Genomic DNA, 19,468 nt, shown 5'->3' with positions numbered 1-19,468 from the left:
AGCGCAGTCAACCAAAGATATTTTTCCACTTCACACCTGAGAAAAATATGATCTATGCTTTCCTCCTCACCTCTGCAAATGATGCATATGTTGGGTCCTTGGAAACCCCATTTTTACAAATTTTCCCAAGATAAAGTTTGTTCTTCAAAAAAATCCATATAAAGGATTTTAGTTCTATGGCAATAATCCATTTCAAAATTAAAGAGTATATCTAGAGGGCATCCATCTGGGAATAGTAAGAGGCAATGGTTGTATAAATAAAACTTGCAAAGACACCTTCTGAGGAATTTCCCAGTCCCACACAATATTGTAATTCTCCATCATATACTTACACCATTAAGGGACAAATTGAAAAAAAAGTTGTCCCATTCATTAGTTAGGATTCCTTTCCAACTTAGTTCTAAAGATGAGATTCAATGACCCATTAAGAAATCAAAAGGAAAGTAATTGTAGACTTGTCCTAGCATAACCATACCTTGGGAATTCAGAGAGAAAATCAATGAGTCAGATAAAAAGTAGAATGGAATACCACCAATAAAAGGATATTTTCCAAGACGAATCTAGCATCCATTACCAAACTTCCATGACAACCATTTAAAAATCTAAGGAAATCAATCCATTAGAATTTTCTAGACAAAAAACCTAGGAATAAGAACTAATAACAATTGTGGCCAATTTAAGAACCTAGTCATGCAAAGGTTGATTTATGAGGTACTTGTATTCAACGACAGAGACCCAAAGACCATCATGTTCAAGTACTCCCCACTTTCTCTTTGCAATAAGGGATTTCCAAAATAAAAATAGGATTTTGAGACCATAGCTCCCCAATTTTTTTTTTTGAGAGAGACTCCCAGCTAGCTAGATGGATTTTATCCTTCTCCATATTACCCAACCACAAAACAGAAAGATTCTTTGTTTGATTATATTAATCACAAAGGAAGGAATTCTTATCAGACTCATCTACAATATAGGGATTCTTTCGAGAATTGATTTGACTAACACCAATCGACCTCCGAGGGATAACCACCTGTACCACCAACAATTGATTTTTTTTCAACCTTCGTAACTAGCCAAATCCAATCTTCTTTCCTATAATTGTTAGGTTTGAGCCAAAAGCTAGGGTATTTAAACCTAGATTCCATATTTTCCTTCTTTAATGGCCATATGCTCAACACACTTTCCATAATCAAACCCTTGATCTTGTGAAGAAGAAAGAAAGATTTTTCTAAACTAACCTCCATACCAGTTGCCAAAAAAAATAGACATGATTCTCTTGTAAACAATCCATTCATTCAGTGAACCATCCTTGAAAATCAACACAGAATTGACAAAATTAAGTGAGAGATAATTAAACCAACAGAATTTTTTATGCCTTTTAATCTTCCTTCCCTTCTCTCCTACAAAATAAATCTGCTAAGACTTTTAATGATCAAAAGGAATAGGGGGGGAGGGCATCCCTTGAAAAGCACTCTAGAACAAGGGGAAAAAAGTAGGGGAGCCATTAATCAAAATTGCAAATGAAGCATAGGATACACACACTATTTTCCAATTGTTTACAGAAGGATCCAAGCCTATTTGAATTAGCAGCATCCTTAGGAAATCCCCATTGACCTTATCATAGGCTTTCATTAGATCTGATTTGAAAATAAGAGCTTTGATATTTTTATTCTTTATCAAATGAAGGCATTCCTAGGCTAACCCAATTGCTTCATGAATCTATCTACTAGGCAGGAAACTGAAATGCTCCTTAGATATTTTTGAAGCCAACTTCGCCTTTAGTCAATTGTATATTATTTTGGAAATGAATTTATATATCAGGTTACACATAGAGAAATTTATCAAAGGAGAGAGGTTTGGATGATTTGGGAATTAAGGTCACAAATGAAGCATTAATGGAATTGTTGATGCTCACTTTGAATCTAGATTCCTCAATGAATTTCAATACATCATTCCCCATTAGGTCAAAAAAATGGTTGAAAAAATAAATGGCCAACTGCCAGGCATAAGACTCCTTTCTTTAGCACAAGACTTCAAGACACCTTCCAATTCTTCCAATGAAACCTGTCTACCTAAAAAATATGCCTCCTCATTAGAGAAATAATTGGGAAAAAGATGAATTACCTTAAGTTGTTCCATCATATTATTGATAGGGGATTTCTTAAATAGATGAGGAAAGTTAGGGATCATAGCATGCTTTAGACCGTTTAAATTAGGGATAAGTGGTCCATCAAAACCCTTCAATTCCCAAATAGAGTTAATTACTTTCCTGTAAGAGGCATAATTGTGAAATAAATTATAATTACCATCCCATTTTGATATCCAATTAACCCTTCTTTTAATTCTCCAATCTTCTTCATTTAACTTTAAAATATGCAACTTTCTCAACTGCAAATTGCATAAATGATTTTTAATTTCTAAAGAGAACATTTCATTAAAGAAAGATATTTTTAGAAAGGTTATTTCCTTTTCAATCAACCCCAGCTCAATGTTTAAGTCTCTCTGCCTATTATTTCCCCATTTGAATACAATTTTTTCAACATATTTAGCTTGTAGGAGAAAATATCCATGATCAAATCGAATAGAGGCAAGATGGATCTTCAATCCAAGTGTGATTAAACTTAAATGGGGAGGGAAAAAAGTATTTATGAACCTCAATCTCTAGAAAAAAGGGTAATGGTCAGAGATGCTATCATTACCAATCCAGGATCTATATCTACTAAAGCAAGTAATGGGACTTTCTACCAACATAAAATGATTCGGCCTTTTTGCTATCCCATCATCGTTCACTCTTCCATTTTTCTAGCTAGGGGCTATTGGAACTCGGCTGACATCAATAAGCCCTGTAGCCTTGTTGTGGCCACCAACAACCCCCCTCTTTGTTTGGTATTAGCAATAACACCAAGCAAATGGGGACCCTTAATAAAAAATCCAAAAAAACATTTTATGAAAATTTTTGTATTTCAGCTCCTTAAAGCTGTATCGCATCGCAAGAAGAGAATAAAACGTTTTCTTATGAGCATAATAAACTGCGAAGAAGCGATGCGAAATCCATCGCATCGCATACATTATGAAGCGCTCTTAAAAGAAAAATCTTAAGAAACCTCCGACGGCCGATATGCGACGTCGCATATCGCAACATCGCGTAAGCAGCACACAATGATTGAATGACTAAGCGCGATCTACGATCTGCGATGAGTGCGATTTGCGATAAATGCAATCATAAACTTCTGCGATGACACATCTTGACGACGCGATCCGCGATGCTGTGATGTGAGTCGCAGAAATCACCCATCGCAAATTTTCCTCGGCGCAGTATTCAAGGAAAGCTGTCCGTAAACCAAAATCGAGCGCGCGCCTTAAAAGAAATTAATGATTGTACGCCAAAGTATTCAAGAAGGACAGTTTTGTGTTTTTTGAAGACTCATTTCATTATGAGTGTCAAGATTATGCATTCATAAGAGTTTAAAGCTTTCATGTCAATCTCTATTATCATTACTCTTTTCCTTTGCGTAAACTGTAAGACAGGAAATAACATGAAGCAATGTGCAGGAAACATCTAAGGAAAAGGGGAAAGCGTCAATGCTCGGAGAACAGAGAAGAGATCCCTTCAGAAATGGATGCCGCATGCAACAGGACCACAGATTCCAGAGTATCACTCAACAGATGCTGATGTCAATAGGCCATCCAAAACTCAGAGTCAAAGGCGCACAAAAGCAGCATGTTTACAAAAGATCCTGAAGCTTATGTTGGGTAAAGCAAAAAGAAAAAGGCGCTAAAGAAGGAAAACGCACCAAAAAGGCCCGGAACAAAGAATGGAGGCAGTTTTCGAATCAAAATATTGTTCAGAGAGAAAAATCCCTAACGTGTTCAGTCATTCGCAAGGCCGGAAACTAAAATAGCAAAAGCAGAATCAGTTGAGAAGAATTTGGGTTATTACCAGGTATACACACAGTGAATACACCCAGCCAGAGGAAGATTCTCGAAAATATCTTCTAAGGTTACTGGAATGTGGTGCCCGTGCTTGTTATTTCTATTTTCATAGCTCAAACGAAAGCAGAAGGCGACCAGCCGACTCTTCCCAGGTGAATGTTGCATGCTTGCAGCACTAAGGAGCAAATACAGAAATGGTTAGGAATTAGATTCAATTTTTAGAAATAGTTTTGCTTTAGCAGAAGGGCGGTCATTTAAAACCGTATCCTAAATTTATGTAATTAAGTTAATTAGTTAGCAGTATTTAAACCCTTCTCATGCATTTAGAGAAGGGTCCAGAAATTTGTCAAAAAACTTGTCCTCAGAACATGCACTTTTGCACCCTCGGAGGGGGTTTTGATGAATGGATGGATCAAGGTTTATTAATGTTTGCATTTGATATCTGCTACTGATGTTGCACTTCTGTACTCTTAGTAGATGTTAGAGCAAGGAGAGATAAATCATTGTTGCTTGAAGCTTATGAGTGGAACCAGTCATAAATGGTACTTTTATCTCTTGATTGTTTCTGTTTATATTCTTAAAGTGATATAAAGTTTTTAGTTGTTTATATGTTACTGCATGAATGTATGAGTTACCATTTGGCACTTTTGTACGGTGGAGTCATTTATTTATGTTTGATATATGAATAACTTATTATGCGATATGCTGTTCACAACTGTTTTGCCTAACTTTTTATGCAAAGTGGTTTATCTTAATTGATTTCTATTCTTATGATAGTTGAATGATCTTTATTACCAGTTATTGTTTGAAATATCTTTAGATCGCATAATAGAAGAAATTCACTCCGGGTTAGCGTAGATTAGATGTGTTGTTTCTCATTAGATTACAATAGCATAGAGTTAGTTTAGAAGTTTGAATTAAATTAGCTTTAAGTACTCTTAGATCAGCATCATCCAACTCTACACACACACACACACCCTTAGATTGGGAAAATGGTCCCATTATCCCCAGTCGGACCCGCTATACCAAACGGATAAGGAGTTGCCAACCAAGGTCCGGACCGGGTGGGTATCCCCCTTGTTTTCGACCCGATTTTCGAGGCCTCAACAAGCCTACAATAGAAAAATAAAATACATAGCAAGGGGATTCTGCCTGGCTTTATTACCAAAAATTTCATTTGCAGAAAGAGTTAAGTTTAAGTCACCTGCGATTATCAACTTGTTACTACTCAGGAGACCACTACTATGAAAAAAATCCAAAAGGTCCTCCTTTCAATATAAGGCCCATAACAATTGACCATTGTAACGAATATGGGAAAACCGCTGAAGTTTCCTTCAAGGATTATCCCCACTTTACAGTGGAATGCCGAGAAAAAGGCTAGAGAAGATTTCTAGACATGAGAAATACCACCATGCTTTCCATCTACATCTGATGCATAAACAAACCATCTTGGGAAGATTTTGGAGAAAAACTCCCAAGCTTTGGAATCTAAAACCATTGCTTCTTGAAATAGCACGAGAGAAGGACAATGAGACTCTATTGGTCTCTTAAGGGAAAGGGATTTAGGGTTTCCCCCAATTTCCCTAATTTTCAGGGTTAGAACTTTCGTTCTCAACTACCTTTTACAAGAAAGTATGCCCCAATGGCCTGAGAGGAGGATATTTTAGAGGCACCACAAGAGGAAACATCTTTGGGCTATGATTTTTTATTATCTTCTTTCTTCTTACAAAAAATGATGAAACTGTTAAAGAGGATATGGAATTCCAACAAGGGAGGGGGGAAGAAGAGGAATTGAGGATCAAAAGAGGGATAATGTTAAGAATATCACAAGAGGATGGAAAACGAGGAGGATATTTCGAAGAGGAAGCAAGAGTGTGAGAGCAAGCCAATACAGATGGGATGTATGAATGATGGGGAGACACAAGAGATGGGGGAAGATATTGGAGGAAGAGGACACTAAATGTGAAGGGATCAAAGGGGCAAAAGAACCTAGATCAAGAGTTCCTATAGAATTTGACTAGCCATCGGAAGGATAGATACAAATCGAATTACCTACTAGTAAAGATGGTTTTAGAGCAGGGTAACTATAAGGGGGGATCTATCAACATCTGATAGCGACAAAGAAAGGGGGGAAGACCTAGAAATAGGAAAGGGACTAGAGCCATTAACAGGAGGGACCAAGAAATTAGTAGCAGTACTACTATTAAGGGGATTGAGGCCAGGAAACAATGATGAATTTTTGAGGACATTAACCTTCAAGCTATGGTTGGAACTATTCAACATTGAATTTTGATTTAACTCATCCAACATAACAATATTTTCAGGAGAAAGGAATGAAATAACTGAATATTGAAGAGGAGCTATCTACGAAGAGAAATAATCCACGGGTAATGTTTCATGCAAAGGGAAGCTTGAGGTGACATTCCCATCTGACAATAGCTCTGTAGAGTCAAAGAGAAAAGAGGAAGATTTTGGATGACCGAAATTGATTCCCTGCGACTTTGAGTTGATTGAAATATTGCGTCCTAAATTATTGTCATCACAAGAACCAGGAGGAGCCTCTATATTATTGGGTGAATACAAATGCCCAGCTTGAACAGGAAGGAAACATTCCATATCTTCGTAAGACCTATGTTGGTGAGTTGTACCCCTTCCATAATGTGGTCGACTATAATCCTTCCACAGATGACCAGTTTGGTGACAACTGAGGCATCTGAAAGGGGTTTTCTAATAATCCATGGGCTAAATATATATTCTATCACCACATGAGATAATAAATTCCTCAAGGAGATTAGCCTCTGAATATAGCTCAACTAAAACCCACTCAACCCATTTGTCAAGCTCCACTTAAGATTTGTTCTCAAAGTAGATAAAATTCTTGAGAGCATTTGTTACATTGATGAAAATGTTCCTCATCCAAATGTCAAGAGGAAACCTTCGTAATTTCACCCAGAAACACTTGAGGCGAGATTTATCATTCACAAGATTGAAGCTCACATTCCACCTTTGAATCCAGAGAAAACCCTTGTGGAAAATTCTGGGTTAAGAAGAGATTTTAATTAAATATTTCTCCCATTAAAACTAAAAAGTTGACAACTCATTAGCCAGAAGGTTAATGTAAGGAGAATAACCAAGGTAGTGTTAGAAAATTATATATTACGCAGCAATGGAACACATAAAATATTGCAGAAATATAAACGCAGAAAACACATAAAACAAGAGAGACACAGATATATGTGGCTCACCCAGTTTGGGCTACGTCCACGAAGAAACAACCAGTTCTTCTTTTATTATGTTATCCAACAAACTGAAGAGATTCAACCTACAAAAGATCCGCTGTAACGCCCTCTTTGCTCTCAATCTCCTCTCTCTTCCTCACTCAGAATACAAATATACATAGACACGATACAATTCCCTCATATATAGTGATGGGTTTCCTTCTAGGGCAAAAAACCCTAAATTAAATGTAACTTCTACCATCAGATCATTTGCCTAATGAACGGCCCAAATTTACTAGAAACTACTAGACTTTTACAAGGCAATTTTACATCTATTTTTAGCTTCAAGGGCACTGCCCCCGAACCCCCGTCGGGGGACTGCTGGCCCCCAGACCCCCTAGCCGGGGGGGATTAGCCCCCCTGGACCCCAGCGGGGGGACAAGTCCCCTCCGTATTCCCCGTGTGGAGGGGTTTATAGTCTTCCTGGGGTATACATCCGGTTGAAACCTTTGAATACAGAAGATAATCAGGCTCCACACCCAACAGGTGGGGATTCCAATAATTTTGTACCCATGACTGAATACTTCCCCTGGTGAACGAGATATAGTACATTCTTCCAATCAATGTTCTTTGCACTAGACTTGAAACCTTATTTATGTTAACATATATACCTAGCATTAAGGAGGGCTTTAACTCACCATCTTTCCATGCTTTCTATTTCCAACGCTCTCGTTGCTTCTCTTAGCAGCCCCAAATGAACAGACTTGGAAGTTTAAAAAGGAATGTCTCTCTATCTATGGAAATGAACTTCCTACAATAACGTCTAGGCTAAAACCTCCTACGTAATTTTCTGAGTAGAAGTATGCACCCTCGAGATGTCCAAAGAGTTATACTCGCCCTCTAGAGCCAAAGCCTTGGAATATGGCTCCCTTAAACCAGTGGAATTTTCACCATTTTTAGCAACTAGAATACTGATACTACTGACCACAATCCCCTTATAAAGACAAATGGGTGAGGGTACATTGACCAAGGGGACGAGTTGAGGGAGAGGAAAGCTATTCTGACTAAGAGGAGGGATAGCAAATAGGATGGAGGGGAGATAATCGATAGGAAAAACATAGTTACTGATCAAACAGGAATTTTTACCTCAAAACGGGTACTCTAGCCCGAAAACACCAAAAAAGCATGAAAAAACAAGCTGAAAACGAAAAGTGTTGATGCTGGAATAACATTTTTTTTCGGGGTACATTTTCAACATTTTTTTATAATGACGTTAAAAATAAAATATCATGACTCTAAAAAACTTTAAATTTCCAATGAATTTCAAGCATGATCTTAAAAATAAAATATCACGTCTTTGAAAAGCCTTAAAATTCCAATGATTTTTAGGCATGACATTAAATTTAAAATATCATGTATTTGAAAAACCTTAAAATTCCAACAATTTTCAGGCATTGTGCTAAGAAAAAATACTTATAATTGCTTTCAACCATAGCATTAAAAATAAAATATCACGACTTGGAAAAACATTAAAATCTTGACAATTTTTCAACCATGGAAGTAAAACCAAATATTATGACTACAAAACAATTTTAAGTTCTCAAAATATTTGAAGCATGGCGTTATAGAAAAATTTTATGAGTAAAAAAACTTTAAAAATGAACACGTGAATGAACAAGTTGTTATACCAAGAGTAATTTTTTTTTAAATTCTAAATGTATAGTGATCTTAAAATCTTAGCCTAATACAACTTGATACATTGCAAAAAAAAAAAAAAAACCAACCATCAAATTGACACGCAGTTTAGATCAACTTGACTCATTGCAATGAAAACTTAAAGACCAACCATGAAATTGACACATTGTGGGGGCAAACTCGATTCATTATAACGAAAAATTTAAAATCAACTATCAAACTGCACACAATGGGATTGGGTTGCTAGACGAGCATTGACACAGACCCTGGAGAAAAAAATAAAATTAGAAAATTAGAAAATAAATAAAAATAAAAACTACAGAAGAAACCAAAAATTCAAATATTGAAAAAAAAAAACATAAAAAAAAATACAAAAGAAAACAAAAATAAAAATATTGAAAAAAAATAAAAACAATAGAAAAAAACAGAAAAAATAAAAATATTGAAAAAAAATAAAAACAATAGAAAAAAACAGAAAAAATAAAAATAAAATAATAACAAATACTAAAAGATGAAAAACATGACAAAAAATGAAATATAAAAAAAATATAGAAATGACAAAAAAACCCTATAAAATATAAAAGAATTCAAAATAAACTTGTAAAATTTAAAAATTTAAACAAAAAAAACTAAAATAAACGAACAAAACTAAAATGAAATAAAAATAAATAAAAAAGGGGGAAAATATTTCAAAAATAAACATAGTTTAAAAAAGAAGAAGAAGAAGAAGAAGTAGTTAAACATTAACGAGAGGAAGTTAAATATTCACAAAAAAAAAATCAATTTCTTTTTCAAGTCAAAAAATAAAATAAAAACCACAAAAAAAATAAAAAAAAATTAAAAAATAAGTAAAATAAAAAAAGTTACAAAAATAAAATAAAACATTACAATAAAAAAAACTAAAATAATTTAAATTAAAAAAAAACTAAAATAATTTAAATTGAGGTGCAAGCGTGCCAAGGGGCTGATTCATGACAAAAAAATAAATCAAATGTAAAAAAAATTATTAAAAAAAAACCATAAAATGTAAAAATTAAATGAACAAAATTAACTTGTAAAAATAAAAAAAATTAAATAAAAAAAACAAAAAATATACTAAAAAATAAATTTAAAAAATGAGGATATTTCAAAAAAACATATAATTTAAGGGAAAAAAAGAAAAAAAACTAAATCAATTTTTTTAAAGTTAAAAAAAATAAAAATAAAAATAAAAACTCATAGTAATATATATATATATATATATATATATATATATATATATAATTAGGAAAAAAAGTTAAAATTAAAAAATTAAAAAAAAAGGCTGAAAAAATTAAAATATAAAAATATAAAAGTATAAAAATATTAAAAAAAAAAACTCGCTTACCTCACCCCACTCTCTCTCCCTCCCCTCCCACACCTCCTTGCCCATCCCACCTGGCCCATCCCATCTTGCCCTTCCACCCCACCCTGCCACACTTCCCCACCCAGCGAACCCCACCCACACTTCCCCACCCAGCGAACCCCACCCACACCACGACATAAGTAGTTTGGGGTGGGGTGAGAGGGGTCAGGTGGGCAGAGTGGGTTTGGGTGGGTCGGGTGAGTGGGGTTGGCAGGGAGGGCGAGCACGCTGGATGGGCGGAGAGGTGTGGGTTGAGTGGGGTACATGGAGAGGCAGAGTGGGTTGAGTTGGACTGGGTTGGGATTTTTTTTATTTTTTTGTTTTAATTTTTAATTTTAGTTTTTAAATTTATATTTTTTCAACTTTAAAAAAAAAATTATAATTTCTTTTATTCTTTAATTTTAATGGTTTTGAATTTATTTTAACTTTTTTTTGGTAATTATTTAAATTTTTTTAATGAGGTTTTTATTTTTTAGTTTTTTTAACCTAAAAAAATGGTTTTAGATATGTTTTTTGGTTTAATTGTTTTTCCTTAAATTATATTTTTTTTTTTGAAAAATCTCTTTTTTATTTTTTTAATATATTTTTTTTTTTTTGTTAATTCTTTATTTAAATCTTTTATTTTTACAACTTAATTTTCTTTTTTTATATCTTTTTTTATATTTGATTTTTTTGGTCATGTTTTATATATATATTTTTAATGCTTTATTACCAACATGAAAATCACCAACATTTACAAAAAGAATATCCACACTTAATACATTAGAAAATATAATGTCTAAAAAAAAAGCCCTCTAAAAAAAGAAAGTTGATGCTTATCAACACTTTTCAAAATCAAGATCAAAATCACTAGCGAAAAAAAATGTTCATACTTGATTACATAAAAAAATGTGAAGTGTCAAAAATAAGCCCTCTAAAGAAATGTGTTGATGCTCCATCAACACTTTTCAAAATCAACGTGAAAATCACTAACATTTTAAAAAAATGTTCATACTTGATACATAAAAAAAAAATTAAGGTGTCAAAAATATGCTCCAAAAAAAAGGGTGTATTTTGAATCACCATTTTTCAAAATCGAGTAATTTTTTGCTACCTCAAAAAACACAGGCCCCTAGGTAATTTCCTTGTTTGATTGGTAACTATGTTGAAAAAAAAAAAATAAGGTCGTGGAGGCGGCATAGTGGTAAAGTCGGCCTCATCATGACGGACCGGTCTTCTGTTTGATCCCTAGCAAGGTCGTAGCTCATTATGCGAGTAGTTAGTCTAAACCGGACCAAGCCCACTACCCTTTATACAGTGATGTGTGGTTTGACAGTAAGTCACATGGGCAAAGCCTGGGCAGACCAAAGTTCAAATCTCATTGAGTACAATGACCTACTGTGGTGGCAGCTAGAGGGGCGGATTCCCCTTTCCCGTGAGTGTGCTCTTGCTAAAATCATAGAAACTTAGTATACCCGACTTGCAGGTGGTTGGTTATGCTCTTGGCGTTATAGTGGCAGCTATGAGGTTTGATCCTGGGTCTCCCATAGATTAGGCCTGGCAGTTACCGATTCCCCATGTGATTAAAAAACTATGTTGAAAAAAAAACTTAGAACAAAATTCGATAGACCCAAGAAAAATGAGAGCAACATTATCGGGCTCCCCAAAACCTCTATAATCCAGAGAATCCATGGTGCCTAACATCCCAATCACAAGGAAATATAGAAAAATACCGGATTGCTAGCAGAAAGGAATGTAGACTTCAGGAATACCAACTTAGAATAGGAACTATCGAAATACCAACAACCGCCATAGAATGAGGAAAGAAAACAATACAAACCTTCTGACCCCTTCACCAAGGGATACATAAGGGATCCCACCCGAATGACAACTTTCACATAAATCGAAAACTAGTGCAGAACGATGATATTATAGTTTAGAAACCGACCTTCACATAATAAGAATCATTAATATTGAATAGGAACCTCCATAAGGCCTCTTAATCAACGGTAGTAGACCATTACTAAAGGTAAAACAAAGTCGGAGGAATGCCATAGACAGGGAATCACCATAGATAGGGTTTTGCCATATCTAGGGTTTCCTAGTTTTCTGCAACATCATCAACATCATTATTGTTGTTCCAGTCATCTGGATATGCTTATCATAATAGATAGAGTAATAGAAATTAAACAACTACAATATAAACAATACCAATCATATCACTCCAAACAAATGGCCGAAGGTGAAATATCACTAGATAAATGACTCCTTTGTTTTGCCCTTATGTCTACCACTCATGCAATACTTAAAACTTGTTAGTAATTAATCCTTCTCCATTGTCCTCATCATTATTTAGAAAAACTAATGTTGGATGCAGATAAGAATTATAGTGTTCCATAATGGAGAAACCTCTACAACAACACGCATCCATGATAATTAAAGAAATATTTAGGATTTGGAATGAAAATCCATAAATTATATCAGAGTAATATCTTAATGAAAATCCATAAATTATACTAAACTAATCTCTTAATGAAAATCTCTTATGCATTGTTGAAAATCCTTACAATGTGTTTTCTTGGGAAGTTAAAATTAAATTGCCTTCTTCTTTAGGTAATTCGTATCATGTAGCTCGTAAGAATAATAACTATTATTTATTACCCTAATATACCTAGATAGTAATTTCATTGTTGCAGATACATCCTTTCATTTGAAACGGTTGGTAAACTGATGGAAACATAGATTTAATACGAATTACAATCAATTAATTAAATTTAAATTATAAACCTTGTATTAATACAATACTATGACTAGGTACACCTAGATAGTAATTTCATTGTTACAGATACATCATTTCATTTGAAACTGTTGGTAAACTGATCGAAACATAGATTTAATACGAATTACAATCAATTAATTAAATTTAAATTATAAACCTTGTATCAATACAATACCATGACTAGGTACACCTAGATAGTAATTTCATTGTTACAGATACATCATTTCATTTGAAACGGTTGGTAAACTGATCGAAACATAGATTTAATACGAATTACAATCAATTAATTAAATTTAAATTATAAACCTTGTATCAATACAATACCATGACTAGGTACACCTAGATAGTAATTTCATTGTTACAGATACATCATTTCATTTGAAACGGTTGGTAAACTGATCGAAACATAGATTTAATACGAATTACAATCAATTAATTAAATTTAAATTATAAACCTTGTATCAATACAATACCATGACTACGTACATGAGGTTTTTATCAATTACTCTGAATTGTTAACTGAATCTAAACTCGACTGGGTAAGACTCGTACACACCCAACTGAGATATGTTAATTCAGTAACTAGATCAGTATAATCTTGTAGTTTTGTATATTGAATTTAAAGTTAAAATAAAAGGGGATAGATATTAGGAAGGGTAATTATATTTTAAATAAAATTATGCAAACCCATGATATGTACCATATGTAAAATGAACAAATTGATATACATTCGCCCTAATCTAATCTAGGTTTAAAATTTTAAAGGGAATTATGATGGTGTCATCATGTGTGTGTATGTGCTACTAATACACTATTAGCACAAATCGACTATGTTGATTGAAGAAATATTATATAAGTTGGCCTTCCTATAAGTTGATATAAAATACCCCATATTGTTAGTTTTATATATATAATATTCAAATTGGAGATGAATTTTTTTAATATAAAATAAATTAAATATAATTTAATTAAAGTTTATAATTTATAAAAAATGTAGGGAATGAAGTTGATAAATAATCAATGACTTTATACTTATAATTATGTTTGTTTATAAAGAAGTGCTAAAATTGAGCATTCAAAGAAATAAGTAGTATTTTATAGGTTGCATATTATATCTATTTAGACTTTTGAATGTATATATGTCTTGTTAAGTATTTGATGATATCACTATTTCTAGATAGACTAATTACAACAATAAAAAAATGAAGAACTTGGATTGGCAGAATTTTGATTGTGAATATTAATCAATATTATTTTTATTCATTATTTTAAATGTAAAATAACCATGTCACTGTATGTGTGCGTATATGGAAGTAATCAAGTGTTACATGTGGTTGCAGAGCACGGTTCTTGCACTAGAGCCTTGGGACCATCATAATTTCCACATTATTTATTTATTCTGTGATTAACTAATGTGCACTTGATTATTGTTGCAACAAGTAACATGGGAAGAAGAAGAAAAGGAATGGGTAGAGCTACAAAGAGCACATGGCATGGTTCCTTCTTCACAGCCTTCACAGAAATGGTTAATACTGTGGGTTCTCTGGCTTCTAATTCAAAAGATATAAACCACAGAGGTCTTAAATCCAGAGCCTACACTTGCATCACCACGTAGGGATGAGGAGAACATATAAGAGTAGGAGAAGATCCTTACAAGAGAAGTGATAAATATGAACAAATATTTTTAGTGAGTGTCAGGCACCTTAATGAACCATTTTAGAAGAAACGGGGAGGAAAATCCACTCATGCATAAGGGTCTCAAAACACAACTAGTAACTAAGTTTAACAAGAGCCATAAGGTGTCAAATTTATAAAATTCTTGGGTTTTACAGATGGTCAAGAAGTTGAAGCATATTTGGAAAATATGGCCATGTGGTTCAATATGAGAGACCACACTTCTAACTTTAAGGTGAGAATGGGTGTGTTTCAATTGAAGAAAAGTTCACTATTTTGATGGAAGACACTTTTTTGGGAGTTGGGCATTGAAATGGTAGCGTTGTCATGGGGATTTTTTGATGAAAAATTTAGGGAACATTAGTTGTATGAGGATTTTATAGAAACAAAATTGAATAAGTTCAATGCCTCGTTATAGCGAGGTAAATTTGCATGAGGCCATAGTTATGGAGTTACTCAAACATGCTCCACACCTAAACATAGAGAGGGTAAAACAATTTGTGTATGGTTTGAACTAAAGTATCTAAGAAAAGATGAGGATTTTAATTCCTTGAACTTTTCACAAGGTGGTTTAGTGGGCCATTGTTGTTGAGGGGGAGTTCTTTAAAAGTGGTAAAAGTAGGAAACCAAGGCCTACAGGTTTAGGAGAACCAAGAGAAACATATACATTGATAGTCAATGGGATTAATGTGGTTTGTCAAGACATGCAAACATGATCTATATTTAAAAATTAAAGATAATCAATAAGAAACTAGATGCCACCATACTGGCCAGCAGTGCAATAGTCTTAATCAACAACAAAATACCCTAGTTATATGAAACAAATACATTTGGCCCAGTAGTTTCACATAGCATCCTAGTTTATTCTAGTGCAATATTTTCATGTAGCATCATTGTATAATCAAGTATAGCCCTATATACTCAAGTATACAAGACTAGATCATATTAGTAAAGTTGTCAACTTGTCTTCAATTCCATTGGTAGTGGTAGCTAAGCTCCCAAGAGTGTGTGTTGTACATGTGGAGGCTTACACTATAAGAGAGATTTTCCTCAATTATAAGGGATATCTAGCTAGATAGGACAACATACTATAGTTGGAGATTTGGGAAAGGCCCATATAATTCATGTAGCAGCAAAAAACCACCAAGTTGCATCAATTTAATGTTCCAAAGACTACAAATAAAATTGATGATAATTTTTTTGTAATTTTAACAAAACCTGAGTGCTACTAAGTCTTTTATTTTGCATAGTTTATCATCTATATTTAAAAGAGAAGCAATAGAACAACATGATTTTAGATGCACAGAAATGGCACTTAGGATGAGAAAAGTGTGACTAAGTTAGCTAATGACCGTGAAGTTGATTTAAGTGTTTATAATTCTACGATTTATATTTAAGGATTGTGAAGTTCATTTAAGTTTTTGCATTGCCAAGGTTTATCTCTATGTAATTGTATTAGGGTCCTAATACATTGTCATTAAGATGGACTAGTTAGAATGACGTGATGCAGTATTAGATTATAAAGATAAGGTATTATTCTTTAATGTTGATGATGGATGGAGGATATAGTTAGTTGGTAACAACAAGGGAGTTTCATTAACATTCATCTCGTTAATGGAATTGATAAGAAGATTGCATAAAGGATGTAAATTGTATGCTATTATGTCTCTAATAAACAAAAAGGATTCAAAATATTTGGATCAATATCAAATATTTGTTGAACTCAAGGACACATTTCTGAATGTATATAGGTCTCAGTAAGTACTGATGAGATCACTATATATAGATAGACTAATTGCAACATAATGGAAATGAAGAACATGGATTGATAGAATTTTGATTGTGAATATTAATAAATATTACTTTCATTCATTTATTTATTTTAAAGGAAATCCTAAATGTCAAATAACCATGTCCATTTGATGTGTTTAGAAAGGTTCAAATGTCCTAAGTATATAACATCTTAGACTAGTTATTATTAAATATTATCTAATAGTAATTAGACAATGCTACTTTTATAAACAAATTGGTAGGTAGAAGAGGAGAAATTAAAGTAAATAAAGAGTTAAAAAAATTATTGATGTATGTGTGTGTGTATCTAAAAGTAATCAATGGTGTTACATTGGCAACAGAGCATGGTTATTGCACTACAACCTTGGATCCATCATAATTTCCACATTATTTATTTATTATGTGATTAACTAATGTGCACTTGATTATCGTTGCAAAAAGTAACATTGACAGAAGAGCAAGAAGAAGGGGTATATATACAAGAGCACATAGCATGGCTCCTACTTCACATCCTACACTTTCATCGCCATGTAGGGATGAGGAGAATGTATCAGACTAGGAACATATTCCTACAAGAGATGTGATCAATATGATGGAATATTTATAGTGAGTATCCAAAACCTTAATGAACTACTTGGAGTTGGAATAGGGAGGAACATCTACTCATGGAGAAGGACCTTAAAACCTAACTAGTAACCCTATGCATTAGGAGCCACAAAAAGTCAAATTTATAGAATTCTTGGGTTTTTCATCTAGTCAATAAGCTAAAGCATATCTGGAAAATATGGACATGTGGCTCACCTTGAGAGACTACATATATAACATTAAGGTGAGAAGGGTATTTTTCAGTTGAAGGAAGGTGCACTGTTGTGGTGGAAAAAATAATTTTTGCAATTGTGCATGAACATGCCAAAAGTGTCATGGGAACTTTTTAATGAAAATTTTCGCGAAAATTAGTTGTATGAGGAGTTTATAGAAAGGAAATTGAACAAGTTAAATTCCTTAATATAGAGAGGAAGATATTTACATGAGTACAAGGCATGATTTATGGATTTACACAAATATGCTCCACACCTAAACACAAATAAATTGAGGGTAAACAAATTTTTGTGTGATTTGGAACTATAATAACTTGGAAAATATGGGGGTTTCTATTTTGTGCACTTTGCATGAGGTGGTTTAGTGATCCATCATTGCTGAATGGGATATCTTTAAAAGTGGTAAGAGTGGGACACCAAGGCCTATAGGATCAAGAGAACTGAGAGAAATATGTAGACTAAGAGTTAGTGGGACTAGTATAGTATGTAGGGACATGAAAACATAAGCTATATTTAAAAACCAAAGACGTTTAGTAGCAAAATAGGGGCCACCCTATTAATAACCAATGCAAAAATCGTAATTGACTTCACAACATTCTCATCAAGAAAAACAAATACACTTGGCCCAATAGTTTCACATAGCATCCTAGTTTCGTCTAGCACAACAAAATGGCCCTAAAGGTTTGGGACTCAAAAAACCATAGAAAAACTACCAAGAAGATAGAGAACCATTGAGCTAGTGGAAGATGTTGGTGGCCATCAATTTCCACCCAAATCAATCCTTCCCCTTTAGGAAGTGATGGTCTTGATTGTGTCAAATTCCCTCATTGGATAGGGAGAAATTTCTTGAATTTAACTCTTGGTTAGCCAATTTCCTGGAGGAAGAAGTTTCCATTATTTAACAACATGGTAGAATTGTTTGTTATAATAGCAGCTATCCTTCATATTTCTTTCCATGATCTCATCCTTCTATCCTATTCAATGTATTTATATTTTTTATTTTTTTTTGTGGTGGTGGGGGGGGGGGGGGTGTGGAGCCACGTTGGATTTATCAGATGCCTTCAAGGTGTCAAACGGAGGTGGAAAATATGGTCAAAATAGCTCCACCTTAAATATTGGGTGCAATCCAAGCAAAGGAGAAATATTATATTCAAAATAAATTTCACTCACAACCTTTGTGATTATGTAAATACCAAATTGGAGTGGTTTTAGATTCCTATGCGGGCCTATGAGGAACTTTTTTTGTAAATGCAACCACACCTTATCACTAAACTAAAACTTGTGTGGAACTTGATTTTGCTCATATCAATGCTTATAATTCGCACCATCCTTCTATAAGATGTCGTGACCTTGTTTTTGGAGGTGTCATATCTATTCCAAAAATTTAGCTACTCTATCTACCTTGAGTTGAGAATGGGAGGACTCTATCAGTGGAGATGAAATAATAAGTGCTACCTCATTCAAGGCCAATAGTTGAAACCTCAAGCACCCTCAAATATCAATATGGCCAATAGATCTATGGAGCGGAGGGATATATTATAGCTATTCTGAATATATGGAAGGATGTCATCCCATGTATATGGATGATTGGAGTTGTACATGTGCAAGATATGAAAAATCTTGGCATTATGAATTAGGTTTTTTCCTTGATGGCAACCTACCTGATGAGTTTTCCTTGATGACAACCTACCTGATGAATGACAACCTACTTGATAAGTTATCTCTTGATGAAAACCTAATTGTTGAAGATGTAAACAGGATGTAACAGAATGTTTTACAAAGTTTTTTTGCAAAGGCATAGTAGTTCAGAGGTAGAGGTATGACAATGTTTGAAAGTTCAAGAACTATAAGCAGGTTCTGCAACGAAAAGTCGAGTACACACGCAAGTATGAAGAAGAAAAGGCGCATAAAATTTCTACACCATGGTATCCTAAATACCAAGGGTCCTTACCATGGTATTAACCTGTGGTATTGAGCCCAGTAACGGATGTTTTGATCCCATCTAAGAAAACCATCGACTGGAGTATGGTTTTTACCTGTCATATTGGAAAAATGCTAAACTATATAAGGTGATGAAGGTCAAAGTTTGTATGGTGTGAAAGTTATGGAAATATTATGAATAGTCAGATCTGAAGAAAATATGTATGTTATGGGCTATTGATTCTTTACTTGATCTAAAGTAAGTATGCACCTTGTAGTT

Source organism: Pinus tabuliformis, chromosome 3_1, assembly GCF_031772625.1.
Source record: "Pinus tabuliformis cultivar Carrire ecotype Pingquan chromosome 3_1, CPIR1, whole genome shotgun sequence".
In the NCBI taxonomy this organism is placed as follows: Eukaryota; Viridiplantae; Streptophyta; class Pinopsida; order Pinales; family Pinaceae; genus Pinus; species Pinus tabuliformis.
Note: the sequence above shows the minus strand (reverse complement) of the source record.